This window comes from Balaenoptera musculus, chromosome 1, assembly GCF_009873245.2.
Source record: "Balaenoptera musculus isolate JJ_BM4_2016_0621 chromosome 1, mBalMus1.pri.v3, whole genome shotgun sequence".
Lineage (NCBI taxonomy): Eukaryota > Metazoa > Chordata > Mammalia > Artiodactyla > Balaenopteridae > Balaenoptera > Balaenoptera musculus.
Genome location: NC_045785.1, coordinates 155,608,470 through 155,626,640, shown reverse-complemented (window position 1 = coordinate 155,626,640; position 18,171 = coordinate 155,608,470). Strand labels below are relative to the sequence as shown.

The 18,171-nt window shown below is 38.3% G+C and overlaps 1 protein-coding gene across 1 annotated transcript in view; it reads left to right on the top strand.

Annotated features, from left to right (window-relative positions):
* PLD5 (phospholipase D family member 5) overlaps window positions 1–18,171 on the top strand; it is a 488,282-nt gene that overhangs the window by 167,296 nt on the left and 302,815 nt on the right. The gene's annotated exons all lie outside the window — the stretch shown is intronic.

Here is an 18,171-nt window from a genome sequence, read left to right as displayed (position 1 = left end):
CTCAATTTCGTTCCTTTTTATGGCTGAGTAATATTCCATTGTATATATGTACCACAACTTCTTTATCCATTCGTCTGTTGATGGGCATTTAGGTTGCTTCCATGACCTGGCTATTGTAAATAGTGCTGCAATGAACATTCGGGTGCATGTGTCTTTTTGAATTACGGTTTTCTCTGGGTATATGCCCAGTAGTGGGATTGCTGGGTCATATGGTAATTCTATTTTTAGTTTTTTAAGGAACCTCCATATTGTTCTCCATAGTGGCTGTATCCATTTACATTCCCACCAACAGTGCAAGAGGGTTCCCTTTTCTCCACACCCTCTCCAGCATTTGTTGTTTGTAGATTTTCTGATGATGCCCATTCTAACAGGAGTGAGGTGATACCTCATTGTAGTTTTGATTTGCATTTCTCTAATAATTAGTGATGTTGAGCATCTTTTCATGTGCTTCGTGGCCGTCTGTATGTCTTCTTTGGAGAAATGTCTATTTAGGTCTTCTGCCCATTTTTGGATTGGGGTGTTTGTTTCTTTGATATTGAGCTGAATGAGCTGTTTATATATTTTGGAGATTAATCCTTTGTCCGTTGATTCATTTGCAAATATTTTCTCCCATTCTGAGGGTTGTCTTTTCGTCTTGTTTATGGTTTCCTTTGCTGTGCAAAAGCTTTGAAGTTTCATTAGGTCCCACTTGTTTATTTTTGTTTTTATTTCCATTACTCTAGGAGGTGGATCAAAAAAGATCTTGCTGTGATTTATGTCAAAGAGTGTTCTTCCTATGTTTTCCTCTAAGAGTTTTATAGTGTCCAGTCTTACATTTAGGTCTCTAATCCATTTTGAGTTTATTTTTGTGTATGGTGTTAGGGAGTATTCTAATTTCATTCTTTTACATGTAGCTGTCCAGTTTTCCCAGCACCACTTATTGAAGAGACTGTCTTTTCTCCATTGTATATCTTTGCCTCCTTTGTCATAGATTAGTTGACCATAGGTGCGTGGGTTAATCTCTGGGCTTTCTATCTTGTTCCATTGATCTATGTTTCTGTTTTTGTGCCAGTACCATATTGTCTTGATTACTGTAGCTTTGTAGTATAGTCTGAAGTCAGGGAGTCTGATTCCTCCAGCTCCGTTTTTTTCCCTCAAGACTGCTTTGGCTATTCGGGGTCTTTTGTGTCTCCATACAAATTTTAAGATGATTTGTTCTAGCTCCGTAAAAAATGCCATTGGTAATTTGATAGGGATTGCATTGAATCTGTAGATTGCTTTGGGTAGTATACTCATTTTCACAATGTTGATTCTTCCAATCCAAGAACATGGTATATCTCTCCATCTGTTGGTATCATCTTTAATTTCTTTCATCAGTGTCTTATAGTTTTCTGCATACAGGTCTTTTGTCTCCCTAGGTAGGTTTATTCCTAGGTATTTTATTCTTTTTGTTGCAATGGTAAATGGGAGTGTTTCCATAATTTCTCTTTCAGATTTTTCATCATTAGTGTATAGGAATGCAAGAGATTTCTGTGCATTAATTTTGTATCCTGCAACTTTACCATATTCATTAATTAGCTCTAGCAGTTTTCTGGTGGCAGTTTTAGGATTCTCTATGTATAGTATCATGTCATCCGCAAACAGTGACAGTTTTACTTCTTCTTTTCCAATTTGTATTCCTTTTATTTCTTTTTCTTCTCTGATTGCCGTGGCTAGGACTTCCAGAACTATGTTGAATAATAGTGGTGAGAGTGGACATCCTTGTCTCGTTCCTGATCTTAGAGGAAATGCTTTCAGTTTTTCACCATTGAGAATGATGTTTGCTGTCGGTTTGTCATATATGGCCTTTATTATGTTGAGGTAGGTTCCCTCTATGCCCACTTTCTGGAGAGTTTTTATCAGAAATGGGTGTTGAATTTTGTCAAAAGCTTTTTCTGCATCTATTGAGATGATCATATGGTTTTTATTCTTCAATTTGTTAATATGGTGTATCACATTGATTGATTTGCGTATATTGAAGAATCCTTGCATCCCTGGGATAAATCCCACTTGATCGTGGTGTATGATCCTTTTAATGTGTTGCTGGATTCTGTTTGCTAGTATTTTGTTGAGGATTTTTGCATCTATATTCATCAGTGATATTGGTCTGTAATTTTCTTTTTTTGTAGTGTCTTTGTCTGGTTTTGGTATCAGGGTGATGGTGGCCTCATAGAATGAGTTTGGGAGTGTTCCTTCCTCTGCAATTTTTTGGAAGAGTTTGAGAAGGATGGGTGTTAGCTCTTCTCTAAATGTTTGATAGAATTCACCTGTGAAGCCATCTGGTCCTGGACTTTTGTTTGTTGGAAGATTTTTAATCACAGTTTCAATTTCATTACTTGTGATTGGTCTGTTCATATTTTCTGTTTCTTCCTGATTCAGTCTGGGAAGGTTATACCTTTCTAAGAATTTGTCCATTTCTTCCAGGTTGTCCATTTTATTGGCATAAAGTTGCTTGTAGTAGTCTCTTAGGATGCTTTGTATTTCTGCGGTGTCTGTTGTAACTTCTCCTTTTTCATTTCTGATTTTATTGATTTGAGTCCTCTCCCTCTTTTTCTTGATGAGTCTGGCTAATGGCTTATCAATTTTGTTTATCTTCTCAAAGAACCAACTTTTAGTTTTATTGATCTTTGCTATTGTTTTCTTTGTTTCTATTTCATTTATTTCTGCTCTGATCTTTATGATTTCTTTCCTTCTGCTAACTTTGGGTTTTGTTTGTTCTTCTTTCTCTAGTTTCTTTAGGTGTAAGGTTAGATTGTTTACTTGAGATTTTTCTTGTTTCTTGAGGTAGGCTTGTATAGCTATAAACTTCCCTCTTAGAACCGCTTTTGCTGCATCCCATAGGTTTTGGGTCGTCGTGTTTTCATTGTCATTTGTCTCTAGGTATTTTTTTATTTCCTCTTTGATTTCTTCAGTGATCTCTTGGTTATTTAGTAACGTATTGTTTAGCCTCCATGTGTTTGTCCTTTTTATGTTTTTTTCCCTGTAATTCATTTCTAATCTCATAGCGTTGTGGTCAGAAAAGATGCTTGATATGATTTCAATTTTCTTAAATTTACTGAGGCTTGATTTGTGACCCAAGATGTGATCTATCCTGGAGAATGTTCCGTGCGCACTTGAGAAGAACGTGTAATCTGCTGTTTTTGGATGGAATGTCCTATATATATCAATTAAATCTATCTGGTCTATTGTGTCATTTAAAGCTTCTGTTTCCTTATTTATTTTCATTTTGGATGATCTGTCCATTGGTGTAAGTGAGGTGTTAAAGTCCCCCACTATTATTGTGTTACTGTCGATTTCCTCTTTTATAGCTGTTAGCAGTTGCCTTATGTATTGAGGTGCTCCTATGTTGGGTGCATATATATTTATAATTGTTATATCTTCTTCTTGGATTGATCCCTGGATCATTATGTAGTGTCCTTCCTTGTCTCTTGTAACATTCTTTATTTTAAAGTCTATTTTATCTGAAATGAGTATAGCTACTCCAGCTTTCTTTTGATTTCCATTTGCATGGAATATCTTTTTCCATCCCCTCACTTTCAGTCTGTATGTGTCCCTAGGTCTAAAGTGGGTCTCTTGTAGACAGCATATATATGGGTCTTGTTTTTGTATCCATTCAGCCAGTCTATGTCTTTTGGTTGGGGCATTTAATCCATTCACGTTTAAGGTAATTATCGATATGTATGTTCCTATGACCATTTTCTTAATTGTTTTGGGTTTGTTTTTGTAGGTCCTTTTCTTCTCTTGTGTTTCCCACTTAGAGAAGTTCCTTTAGCATTTGTTGTAGAGCTGGTTTGGTGGTGCTGAATTCTCTTAGCTTTTGCTTGTCTGCAAAGCTTTTGATTTCTCCATCAAATCTAAATGAGATCCTTGCCGGGTAGAGTAATCTTGGTTGTAGGTTCTTCCCTTTCATCACTTTAAGTATATCATGCCACTCCCTTCTGGCTTGCAGAGTTTCTGCTGAGAAATCAGCTGTTAACCTTATGGGAGTTCCCTTGTATGTTATTTGTCGTTTTTCCCTTGCTGCTTTCAATAATTTTTCTTTGTCTTTAATTTTTGCCACTTTGATTACTATGTGTCTCGGTGTGTTTCTCCTTGGGTTTATTCTGTATGGGACTCTCTGCGCTTCCTGGACTTGGGTGGCTATTTCCTTTCCCATGTTAGGGAAGTTTTCGACTATAATCTCTTCAAATATTTTCTCTGGTCCTTTCTCTCTCTCTTCTCCTTCTGGGACCCCTATAATGCGAATGTTGTTGTGTTTAATGTTGTCCCAGAGGTCTCTTAGGCTGTCTTCATTTCTTTTCATTCTTTTTTCTTTAGTCTGTTCCGCAGCAGTGAATTCCACCATTCTGTCTTCCAGGTCACTTATCCGTTCTTCTGCCTCAGTTATTCTGCTATTGATTCCTTCTAGTGTAGTTTTCATTTCAGTTATTGTATTGGTCATCTCTGTTTGTTTGTTCTTTAATTCTTCTAGGTCTTTGTTAATCATTTCTTGCATCTTCTCAATCTTTGCCTCCATTCTTATTCCGAGGTCCTGGATCATCTTCACTATCATTATTCTGAATTCTTTTTCTGGAAGGTTGCCTATCTCCACTTCATTTAGTTGTTTTTCTGGGGTTTTTTCTTGTTCCTTCATCTGGTACATAGCCCTCTGCCTTTTCATCTTCTCTATCTTTCTGTAACTGTGGTTTTTGGTCCACAGGCTGCAGGATTATAGTTTTTCTTGCTTCTGTTGTCTGCCCTCTGGTGGTTGAGGCTATCTAAGAGGCTTGATGGGAGGCTCTGATGGTGGGTAGAGCTGACTGTTGCTGTGGCAGTCAGAGCTCAGTAAAACTGGGATCTACTTTGGACCTCTGTGAAGGGGGCTGCAGCCGACAGCATTGGAGACCCCCACCCACGTACAGTTTCTCCCTTACTATCTGGTATGTGTGGGAGAAGAGAACATAATTTAATGGTGCATTTTCTTCAAAATCAGAACCAGGTAAACCATTTTGTTATAGTTTAATACTTGCAGCTGGTTGGAATATTGTGGAAAGACCCTGGAGTACCTGGAAAGGTTGTAAAGGTAATATATAATACAAGCACACATTCTAGAAATTGCAAAGTGGAATTTTAAAGTTCACTGATGTGGTGGCTCAGGAAATAGCCATTCCTGAGGTAAACTGGTTTTGCAGTGGATTCCACTGGCAGTGCAAATGCTTTTGTGATACACCCCTGTGGCTGGATAGCCCAATATGACAGAGGAGGCCAAACATTGGGATTTTTACTTTCCAGGAAGAGTCATACATCAGGTTCCTTGTATTTTAACAAACAAGCAAACAAAAAAATTACATGAAAGAAACCTCAGAAAAACACAGTGGACCTGTTCTATAGCCCTGCCAGTCCATGACCCTAGAAGACAGAGCTCTGTTTCAAAGAGGAATGAAAGCTTTTTGTATCATATGTTTAAGACTATGCAAAGCATGAATGCAACCTCTTCTTCAAATTAAAGAATCTTAAATTTTCTGGGCTTGGCAAGGTTTTTCCCTCCTAAGGTTGCCCAAAATGCTAGAACTAAGAGGAAAGTTGTCTGAAGGTTTTATGTTTATGAAAATGATACAGCTTCCATTTAAAGATAAAACTGGACAAAAGCAGGGGCAGAAACTTTTGGAGTAGTATAGAGAAGAAAATATATAAAAAAGGAAAGTAGAAAAAATTTATAAAAATAAAACTTGGGCAAAGCAGAATCTCCAAAACAGGAAAAGATGGGAAAAAAGTAAGTGAAAAACAAGGAAAAGGGGTTTTGACATCAACTATCAGGACATAGCTCAACTTCTTAAAGATACAAAAGACTTGAAAGTTTAAAAGAGACATAGAATTAGTGAAGGAAAAAAATTGAGAAGAGCTTGCTAAGAAGTGGCAAAAGAAAATTCAAGGTAAAAGTTGTGGGACTCTCGAGACTGAGAGAGAATTGCTGATTCCGTTTCAGCAGCTGCTTTATGTGAGAGAAAGAAAAGTGCAGAGAACAATGTGCTAGACCCAAATCTGGTAGACAGCTGACATTCGTTTCCACTGAATCAGAACTCCTCTGAAGAAGCTAATTCTGCCCTGAAAGCTATCACTTAAGACCTATGAGAAATTTTACACCTGTGAATATTTTGATAGAGACATCAGTGCTTGAATAAATTTAATTGAAGAGATATAAAATCTACTTGAATGTAATTAATAAATGTCAATATTTCTTTTAATGGAACACATATGATTAAGGATACTATTTTTCCTGTGGATGAATTATGTCTATTTTTAATATAAAGACACTAATATATAATAAATAAATATTTTATGAACCATTTTATATGTTTTCTATCAGGAAAGTTTCTCCTGATAACTAGTTGTCCTTATTGCCGGAAAGACAGTGTTCATTCACTTTTCAACCCCCTCTAACCATCCTTACTACAATAGTAAAGTGCTTTTATCCAACTCCCCCAGTTTCCATGGAACCAAGTTCTTTAGGCACTTCTCTTGACTTACTGGACATGTCAGCAACTTTTGACATAGTCAGATGTTTCCTCCTACTTGAAACACTTTCTTTTCTTGGTTTCCAGGACACTGTCATCTCCTGAGTACATTCCTGTCTCACAGCTCCCCCTTCTATCTTTTTCTCGCCGACTCATTCTCCTCTGACATATTCTCAGTGTTACATAGCACAGAGCTGTAGGGCTTGGCCTCAGGCTCTCTTTTCATTTTTATCTTTATTCTTTTCCTTGGCCATCTCTTTTAGCCCCACGATATTAAATGCCACTTTCAATGCTGCTGCTGCTGTCAGTCTGTATATCTTTAGTCCCAACCCCTCCTCTGATCTCCAGACTCATATATTCAACTGCTTACTTGGCATTGCCCCTTGGATATTAACAAGAATCTTCAATTAAAATTCCAAAATATGACTCTTGATAACTTCCACCTCACTGCAAACTTCTGTCTGTGTGTTTTCTTATCTCTGTGAAAGTCCCCACCATTAGTTGCTCAAGTCCAGCCCTGGGCATCATCCATCAGTCCTTTTTGCCCCTCAACCCACTCACGATAACCAGCCCAAAACCCACACTTCTCCAGCTCTAACTCCAAAACATGTTTTGGATTCTTCCACTTATTTTTATATTCTTAAATAATTTCTCTCTTAACTAAATTGGTGAATAGATGACCTCCTAACTCTTCTCCCTAATTCCACTCTTGCCCTGTTAAAATGTATTCTCCAACAGCAGCCAGAGAAATATTTTTGAAGTGACAAAGCACCGACCATTTTTCTCTTCCCTAATATTTCTTGGAGACAACATTTGGAGCTAAGTAAAGAAATTGTCTGAGGGAGGTGGTGGTCCAGCAGGGTTGGGAGATTAGTTACACAAAGGAGAATTGAACAAATATGTATATTGGAGATAATGGGAGCCAGGTTTCTCACTGTCAGCAAAGGGAGTTACAAATATAAAAGGGAAAAGTGATAATGAACTGGGTGTGAATTGGAATTTGAGATGTTGTAGTGAACTCATGGTTTTTAATATATAAAGATAGATGTCAAAATAAATAGAGAGGAGGGAGGGAGGGAAGGAGAGACAGGGAGAGAAGAGAGGGAGAAGAGAGAGAGAGAAGAACGTATGTATGTGTTTATTTCCTAACTTTAGGCACTGGGAAGTTCTAGGAGAAACAACACCCCATTAACAATGACCATGCTTATATTTAGTTCTTGGTTTCTAAATATTATTCTCTACTAAAAGAAAACAGGAATCCTTAGAGGATTCTACTAAAAGAAATCAGGAACCCTGATTCTAGCATTGGGGCAGAGATAATACAAGATGTGCCTGGAACATTTCATTGTGCCATTAAATAGGGAAGCTCTCAAATATAAATGGGGACATGCAAGAGGACAAAGAAACCAGCTTGGAGGTGCTCCCAGTGGCCATAGCTGGTGAAATTTTAGCATCAAAATAAGTAATGAAAGTAACATTATAATACGTTGAAAGAATAAGAATCTATGAGTCTATACTAATATAGGTAAATAAATAAATGAATGAAGGAAGGAGAAGAAAAAGCTTTTCCTTACAATACAATGCCAACTAATACATGTAGAAGCAATGATGGAATTGGAAAACTACCTTTTAGCAACCATTAAAGTAATAGTTGATTCAAGTAAGAGTTAACAATGGATGCTAAAACTAGCAAGTGCAAATTTGCTGAAGAGCAGGATATTTGCATATTCTCAAAGTATATCCCTATAAAATACTTAGTTACAACATGAAAGTTGTGACTTTATAGATGGACACCACCTTGATCAAATGACTAAAGCCAACATCTTTAGTAATGGGGAAAATCAAAATTGGGTACCTCCTGATAGGATGCAGTAAGAAGAACTTAGCATCAGTTCTATGATATTCTTGCCAAAAGTACATAACCTGGACCTAATCCTGAGGAAATATTAGACAAACCCATGTTGAGCGACATTCTATTGAATAGCTGGCATGTAATCTTTAAAAATAACGATGTTATGAAGGTCCAGAAAGGTCTGAGGAGCTGTTATAGATTGAAGGAGACTGGGGAGACATGACAGCTAGGGCCAGTACATGGTCCTGGATTGAATCCGTTTGTTATAGATTGGCAAAATTTGAAAAGGGTCTGTGGATTGTAATATTGTATCAATGTTAATGTCTTGATTTACATGGTTGTGCTTTGGTTATGAACTGTGGTTATGTAGGAGAGTGTTCTTGTATTGTGGAAATATTTCAAGGGCAATGGGACATCATGTCTGCAACCTATTATCAAATGTTTCAGAGTAAAAACAAGTTCAGTTATAGCATGCCACTTTCCTGCCTTAAATCCTTCAGTGTTTTTCTGTTTTACTAATAAAATGCATATCATTAGCCATGATCCTTATGATCTTCCCAACTTCCTCTCTGGTCTTATCTCCTGGATACCAACCTAAAGCATTTGCATCCAAAGTCCTTTGCGTGTGCTGTTCCCACTCCCACTCCCACTCTCCTTCGACTTCACTTGGTTCGCTCCTCCAGTTCTCAGATAAAATGTCACTTCTTCAAGGAGTACTTCTTTAACCACTCCACCAAAAGTGCTCACCCTCAGTCATCATCATGTCAGCCTGTTCATTTGCTACATAGCATTTTTCAACATTGGAAATCAATTTGCTTTTTATTTGGTTAGCTGTTTATTGTTTACCTTTCCTATTAGAATGGAAGCTCCAAGAGGAGAGACCATATCTGTCTCGTTTGCTGCTAAATCTCCAGGGCCTAGGATATTGTTAAGACTGATAGGCTCTGAATAAGTATTTGTTCCATGAATGAATTTTGTTCAACCCTGAATTTTAATCATTAGAGAGTCAGACTAGTGCAAAATTCATGCCAAAATATTTCTATGTCAAATATCCCATTATGTGTGACTTAATTAGTTTGGGGGAACTACAGTATACCCAAACATATTTCATTCATTATTTTATTGCTCCTCTCTGCTAAGACAAGTTCTTATCTGAGGACCTCAGTGCTTATTATGAAATGATAGGTAATGCCATTAAAGGTCTTGGTTTCACTGTGGGGACCCTTCACTGGACCTTCAAAGGAGAGGCACCTTACTACTAGTGACCCTTTCTGTCTCTTATGCAACCCTAACCTCCACTCTGAAAGTAGACTAAGAGTTTTATTATCAATAGTAAGAAGAGCCTTTCATTTAAATAATTATTTTTCAATTTAGTATCATTACAGAAAATCTTTTCTTTTATTAATGCTAAGAATAGCATATAAGATAATATAGAATATTCTGTTAAACAAGATGATATCTAATTCACAACTCTGGCCTTGCTGATTTCATCATAAATATGACATCATTCTATGCCAATTGGAGACCAACTCCAATATGGTTTTTCATGTTGATAAGAGAGAGTTGTGGTTTTCATTAAGATGCAGTATCCTCTAGTGAGAGTGGATGCTGTGAATTTTTAGGCCACCAACAATGGGACTATGGGCTCACTGGGATTGATTAGTTTCCAGCTCTTCTTTTGGTTTAAACTATTTCTGAGTTGAAATTGAAAGTCTATTGCATTATAGTTTTAATCATGGTTTCTTTTTCTTTTTTTTTCCTGTATTTTATGATGCTTTGACATCTTAGAGCCCTGCTCATCCTGGAGAGACTGCTCTTCCCAGGGCTAGCTAATTTCTAGAGAGAGCAAGCAGCTTGCCTGTGGGCACACCTTCCATATATAAACCAACCAATCCAAAGCTCAAATCCCCAACCACCTATTTTATCTAACTTTCACACACCAAGCCAACATTTGTCTTGTCCTAAATCACCCAGGGCCAGGCACCAGACAACTAGAGACCACCATGTATATCCCAGAGCCCACCAAAATTATTCAAACTATCCAATCCTAATTATCCAATCCTTGCTCAAATTTACTTACCTGGCATCACCCATACCTTTCCCTGGAAACCACAACAAAGGCTGTGGCGAAAGCTTTCCTCTCACTCCTGCTGCCTCCTGACTGACCCTAGTGCTGGTGCGTCCCCATGTGGCCCTGTATGGTGTAGCACATCACCTCTCCCCTTGGGAATTGTAAGTGATCAACTCTTAAGAAAGCAGTTGTCTCCTTGTCTGTCATCTTACTATTCCTGAGTAAAATGAATCCCAGGTATATTCTAAAACAATTGTACAGCACAGAAGAAAATGTACTTTTCATCCCATCTTTAGAATCCCCAAGAACATCATCTGGTCTTATTTTTTGACACCTTTGGCAGCAAGCAAAAACTTTCTCTCTCATTCTTTTTAGTTCTTTTTTCCCCTCTTTTTGTGCAAATTTGTGTGTAGCAGTGAACTTTGGCTGGAAGTAGGATTTGGTTGTATTGTACCCTCTAGAGGAATGCATATTCTTCAGTTCACATACACCTGGAGTTCAACAGAGAAGGCAGGCGTTGCACACAAGCCAGCATTTGACTTGTATCTCAAGGTCATAGCATGTAATTTGTGTTGGAAATAAAGCAAAGCCATGGATGTACAGAATACACCTCCTTCCCCAAAGCAGCAGGAACATAGGCCCTGGGATGAATATGATGATAGAAAGTGGATTATCACAAAGGTTTTGAATGGAAAATGTTATGGAATAGCAGATAGCAGAAGGGGAGAAACGAGTTGATCTAAAAGATTTCCCAGGGCATGGTCCTATTTTGAATAAGGTAGTGATAAAGTTTGAAAAAGAACTAACTTGCTTCAGTCATGGGAGCTAAAAATTAAAATTGTTCAACAGTTAGCTGAGCTTTAATAAGCAGTTTAGAACTTGGATGAAGAAATGCATAGGCTGGTGTGGGGCTCTGGGGTGGTAGGACAAAGCAAAGAGAAATTTTCAGGAAGCGTATTTGGGATGAAGGAGATTTTTTGGAGCCCTTGAAATTTTATCTGAGGATATTGCTGCTTGGTTGTGGTTTGGTGAGCTCTATGTTGGCTTTGCATTCAACTTCTGCCACTTACCAGATGCTGGTCCCTGGGCAAATTACTCATCTCTTGTTTCCTACTTTGTAAGAATGACAACGGCTAAGCAATATTGTTGAAAAGATTAAGCCTTTCCACTGAAATATTCCAAAGGCAGAAAAGAGCACATATTTCTCTCAGAGCTTGAGGGTGTACCCACTATAAGTGAGAAGTTTCTTAGTAGTCTCATTGTGCATCATATTTGAAACAGTGAAGACCTTGAGTAAATGTTAGCTCTCTTTCATCTTTTGTCTAGAAATGTCATCCCATCAGTTTGCTATAGTACCCCAAAAGCCCTAGTGTTCTTAAGGGTCCTCATGAAAACCACAGGTGACAAATGAAGTGTGTTGTGTAGATTTATTAACATCCATTAATATATTAGTGTGGTTTTATTTGTGTGTTTGTTGGGAATTGATGAAAAGATGGATCTGCCAAAAGGTAAATTTGGTGACAGAATAAAAGCAGATGTTGGAAACTGTAAACAGGACAGAAGTAAAGGGTCTCACGTTTAAGCATGACCTTTTGCCTAAATATAAGGGTTGGGTAGGACAGTGGAAAGTGGGTGGGGACATATACCTCCCTGAACTTACTATAGGGAGAAATAATACAACTGTTGAAAAGTAGACCTGTCAGAAAAAGAAATAGGAGCTACAAAAAGTATGAAACATAAGACGTGCTCCTGTTTAATTTAAGACATTGTAAAATACACACAAAAAATTTTATAAAAGTAGAAAACAAAAACAAAGAAAGGAAGATAGCTTAACTGTAACTCAACTGTGATATTTTAGCAATGGATGATTGTGCTCCCCCCGCCCTGGCAAACACACATGGTTTTATTTGTACAAATCTTGGACAGTAGGGAACAAGCTGATATTTATTTGAGCGGGAGCTGAAACCAGGTACATTCAGACAGGAATAGGCTAAGGGGGTAAAGGGTGGGCAGTCAAGTGCCCTGGTGGGTTCCAGTGTATTCTGGCATGGGGACCATCTGAAGGGTGGCTGCAAGAACACAGGTTTCACCTGGGAACTCTACCTTGTGCACATAAGTGACCTCATGAACACTATATACAAAGTGCCCCCCGCCCCCCCCACAAATAAAAAGTGCCTGGTATTCTTGCCAGGAACAGAAGCCTTTTTATCACATATCTCCCACTGCTGGACTAATGGATTTAGCTAGTTATCTCCTAGGCAGGAGAAACAAGGAGTGCCATCTAAAATTGGCAAGTATTGACTTCCTGGAATGTGGAAGAAAGGTTCTGAAGTGTGGAAGACCCAAGAGTGAAATGAGAGTGAGTCAGGGGCCAAGATGAAGGCTTTGAACTATTTAGAGAGAGTCCTAGGTAGAGAGGAAAAGCTGATAAAGTCCAAACTCAGCAGGTGTTGGGTTTTTCTTTTTTTTAATATTTTTTATCGTAGTAAAATATACGTAACATAAAGTTTACTATTTTAACCATGTTAAGTGTATGATTCAGTGGTATTAAGTATATTCACATTGTCGTGCAACCATCACCACCCTCCATCTATAGAACCCTTTGAATCTTGCAAAGCTAAAACTCTGTACCCATTAAACAATAGTTCCCCATTCCTCTCTCCTTCTAGCCCCTGGCGACCACTGTTCTACTTTCTACTTTCTGTAAGAATTTGATTACTCTAGGTATAAGTGGAATCATACAGTATTTATTCTTTTGTATTGGGCTTATTTCACTTAGTATAATGTTTTCAATGTTCATCCATTGTTGTGACATGTATCAGAATTTCTATCCTTTTTAAGGCTGAGTAATATTTCATTGTATGTATATATCCAAATGAACAGATGTATCTAAAGAAACGTTTTGTTTATCCATTCATCCGTTGATTTGAATTGTTTTCACCTTTTGACTATTATGAATAATGCTGCTAAGAACATGGGTATATAAATCTCTGTTGGAGTCCCTGCTTTCCATTCTTTTCTATTTAGAAGTGGAATGGCTGGATCATATGGTATTTCTATTATTAATTTTTTGAGGAACTACTATGCCATTTTCCACAGGGCCTGTAACCATTTTACATTCTCACCAGCAATTCTCAAGGGTTCCAATTACTCCACATCCTCACAAACACTGGGTTTTGTTTTTTTGTTTTTCTTTGTTTGTTTTGGATACTAGCCATCCTAATGTGTATGAAGTGGTATCTCATTGTGATTTTGATGTGCATTTCCCTATAGCTATGTTGAGTACCATTTGTATATCTTCTTTAGAGAAATGCCTATTCAAGCCCTTTGCCCACTTTTTGAGTTGTGTATTTTTTGTTGTTGTTCAGTTATTTATCTATTTATTTATTTACCTCTTTTCTCCAGGATATCAAGCCTCCTCTGTGAGGTTGTCCTGGGACAGTCTTGTCCTGGGGTGAAGTCCCTAATATAGAATATGAGATTCCATTGCTTAGAATGAATAGCAGGGCAGCCATTCTCAGATGCTTTTGTGGGGAGAAGCTGTGTTTACTGTAAATAATTAAACTCTCCACTGTGAGGCAAGCAGCTGATTTGTTGATGTCCTTGCAGTGCAAGGAACACTACTTAGACCTTTCAGAAAACTGGACAGCACAGCTCCTAGGGCTTGGATCCATCACCCCTGACCATTCTCTGCCCAGAAACAACCTTAAACAAACCTCTAGCCTGATTCCACTGCCTGTAGGCTCTGAGGGAAAAGCCAGGATGCACTTGGTAGAGTCAGGCAGCTCGGGGACCTTGACCCAGAGAGAGAAGATCAGGAAAGGAGAGAGCAGGGAATGACAGACTTGTATGCAAAATAGCTTTGTAAACTGTAAAGCCATATGTAGATAGGTGCTAGTTATTGCTGTCCGTGTATATGGAACCTTGGTGAAGAAATAGAACCCACAACAGCCTCTCTGATAAATGGAGAGATTGATGGAGCATTGCTCCAAGGAAGAAAAAAAGAACATGAAAACCATGCTTACTCTTTATCTCTTCCCAGTTCCATGATCTTCTTTCTTTAATTAATTTTTATTGGAGTATAGTTGCTTTACAATGTTGTGTTAGTTTCTACTGTACAGCAAAGTGAGTCAGCTATACGTACACATATACCCCCTCTTTTTTGGATTTCCTTCCCATTTAGGTCACCACAGAGCATTGAGTAGAGTTCCCTGTGCTATACAGTATGTTCTCATATGATCTTCTAATAATTTATTTTGGCTTAGGAGTTTGTAAGGTGGTTTGTTTTGCTTTTGAGGGAGTGATAAATATGTTGTGGTAGGAAGGCATGAAGGATTGAAGAGCAATTGCTATTAATGGCTAAGCCAAAGGAAGATTTATGTATACCCTGACAGCAACTCAGCTCAGCTTCCTTTCAGCCTGAGACCACAGTCCATGACACTGTCCTTGAAGAAAGTGATTGTTCCATGGCTCAATGTGGTGCTTTGTTCAGATATTGTTACATTCTACCTGGCTTCACAAAACAGTGTTCTTACGGATTATCCTGCTAGGTGTATGGAAGTAGTTGTGCCACGTGCATGGCTTGTGATGGGCTTTTTCCTCAGTCTTTGGAAAAGAAGGTTGATAAATAAATTAATGGTGCAGAGAAAGGGGCATGTTGGCATATGTAAAACCAGTAGACAACATTTTTCCTACAGTGCTGTAACTTAGACAAGATTTGAATTCTGTTAAATATCTGTTAAAATATGTACTAAAGTATTTACCTCTGTCCTTCTCTCTCTGTACTATAAAATTGCATTTCTTTATCCATTGCCTCAGGATATTATTATTTGTATTTTTTTCTAGACTCCTTGTAATCAGGGAGGAAGGAGAGTGATGTCTGTGGGAAAACCCCGCACAAGCTCAGGAGTGGATTGGGAGATGGGAGCAGAGGACCAAGAGGAGACTGGAATGTACATTGGGAGTTTTGAAAGAGAGCAGGAACAGTGGCAGAGGTGGAAAGCAGTGAAGGGATAAGGGAGAGAAGGAAGTCCGAAAAAGAGAGACTAAGGAGGGAGACTAAGGGATTGGGAGGGGAGGGGCAGGAAAGGAGGCAAAGGGGGTTAGGAAGAAGTAAGAGAGAAAAGGTCCATCTGGGTAGACGTTAGTCGTGGCGAGACAAGATATGCTTCTGTTCACTGGATGTCTTCCCATGTCAATAAGAACTTTCAAAAACTAGTGCTGACTCATTAAGTAGGGAGACTTTGGTAGCTAGAAGTGTCCAAGCAGAGAAGGATGGTGTTGTTGGCCAGTGAGATCCCTGCACTGGCAAGTTGGATTAGAAGGCTTTAAGTTCCGTCCCTTTCCAGCTCCAAGCTTCCTGAATGCAGCCTTTTATAACTGTGATGTGTCTGTATGTGTGTGTGTGAGTGTGTGTGTGTTCCTTTTTCAAACAAGAGGAAACTGAACACTGGGGATAAAAGATAAAGTTTGCTTTTTTGCTCACTTCACTGTTATACCCAAAATCAATCCTGGCTTTTCTTTGCTTTTTAATTAGTTTAAAATAAAGATTGTAGAGTTTTGTCAGCAATTTTTTTTGCCCCCAGTTGGATGAAATATCAGCCTTTACGGTGATCAGGAAACAAATAATTTATATAAGAAACATAAAACAATCTTAACCAACTGACTTCAGAAAAAAATCTTCAATCACAGTAAGTTGAAAGGACTTGGATTTACTTTGATATATTGAAAGATTCAGAGCTTTTTCTCAGCTTGTTAAAAACAGAGTGTAGAATACAGGGCTTTGGAGGAATAAGACCTCCGCTTTTCAAAGAGCAGTTGTCAATTTGTTGTCACTTTTTGTTTAACTTTATCTATAATGGAAGTGGGGGCACAGAGGACATGAAAGTATAACATTTTAGCCATTAAATATTGGCTGCTTCCAGTCGACTTTGATAGAGCATTCTTGTTCATTCACCAGTATTCACAGTAACTCATTTCTCTTTGTGGTGAGTAGAGAGGAAATCCCTAATTCTGTATTCCAAAAATTAGATGTGCATAGAAGGAAGAGTGGGTGGCAGCAGAATTGGCCTGCTCAGATGGAACTCTTCCATGAAATGGGTCACAGTTACACCCCTCCCCCCAGCCCTGTATAGACCAATGGTATAGACCATTGGAATGGCAGGTATCACATTGGATTATACTTCATTGTCCATCCTCCACAATCCAGACCCACGGACTGCAAGTATGAGGGCCTTAAGGACAGAGTTAATTTAGCACTTTTCTATGTATGGGAAGATGCAACTTTTACGTTGCCTATTTCTCTTGAGTTGACACTCTCTTCAATTCTATGAAGGCTGAGAGAGGTGAAGAATTGCAGAAGAAAAGTTTGAAGTTAGCAGAGGGTTAGTTCATGAACTTTAAGGAAAGATGTCTCCATAACACAGAAGTGCAAAGTGAAGCAGCAGGTGCTGATGTAGAAGCTCCAAGAAGTTACCAGTAGATCTAGCCAAGATAATTAATGAAGGTGGCTACATGAAACAACAGATTTTCAGTGTAGACAAAACAGCCTTCTATTGGAAGAAGATGCCAACTAGGACTTTCACAGCTAGAAAGAGGAGAAGTCAATGCCTGACTTCAAAGGTTCAAAAGGTAGGCTGACTCTCTTGTTAGGGGCAGCCAGTGACTTTAAGTTGAAGCCAATGCTTATTTATCGTTTCAAAAATCCTAGGGCCCTTAAGAATTACATTAAATTTACTCTGCCTATGCTCTGTAAATGGAACAACAGGGTCTGGATGACAGCACACCTGTTTACAACATGGTTTACTGAATATTCTTAGCTTACTTTGAGGGGTTCAAGACTTCAGTGGAGGAAGTAACTGCAGGTGTGGTGGAAATAACAAGAAAACTAGAATTGGAAGTAGAGCCTGAAGATATGTCTAAATTACTGCAGTGATCAAACTTGAACAGATGATGAGTCGCTTTATGTGAATGAGCAAAGAAAGTGGTTTCTTGAGGTGGAATCTACTCCTGGTGAAGAGGCTGTGAAGACTGTAGAAATGACAACAGAGGATTGAGAATATTACATAAATTTAGTGGATTAAGCCACAGCAGGGTTTGAGAGGATTGACTCCAATTTTGAAAGAAGTTGTACTGTAGGTAAAAGGCTATCAAACAGCATTGCCATTGCATGCTGCAGAGAAATCTTTCATGAAAGAAAGAATCAATTGATATGACAAACTTCACTGTTGTCTTATTTTAAGAAATTGCTGCAGCTACCCCATCCTTCAGCAACCACCACCCTGATCAGCCAGCAGCCGTCAACATCAAGGCGACACCCTCCACCAGCAAAAATATTGACTCACTGAAGTCTCAGATGATGGTTAGCATTTTTAGCAATGAAATATTTTTAATTAAGATGTGTACATTGTTTTTTTTAGACATAGTGCTGTTGTACACTTAATAGACTTCACTATAGTGTAAACATAACTTTTATAAGTACTGGGAAACCAAAAAATGTGTGACTCACTTTATTGTGATATTCACTTTATTGCAGTGGTCTGGAACCAAACCTGCAATATCTCTGAGGTATGCCTGTATAGTGTCTGTCATTCCAAAGTTCCTGCCTGTTTCTTCTATTACCTCTATACTTAGAGCTCTCCTTTATAGCAGTTTGTGTTTTCCTTTGTGTGTCTTGGGTTTTGATTTCCTTGATGAATCTAATTTACAGTAAATCTTCAAATTTTTTTGCCCATAGA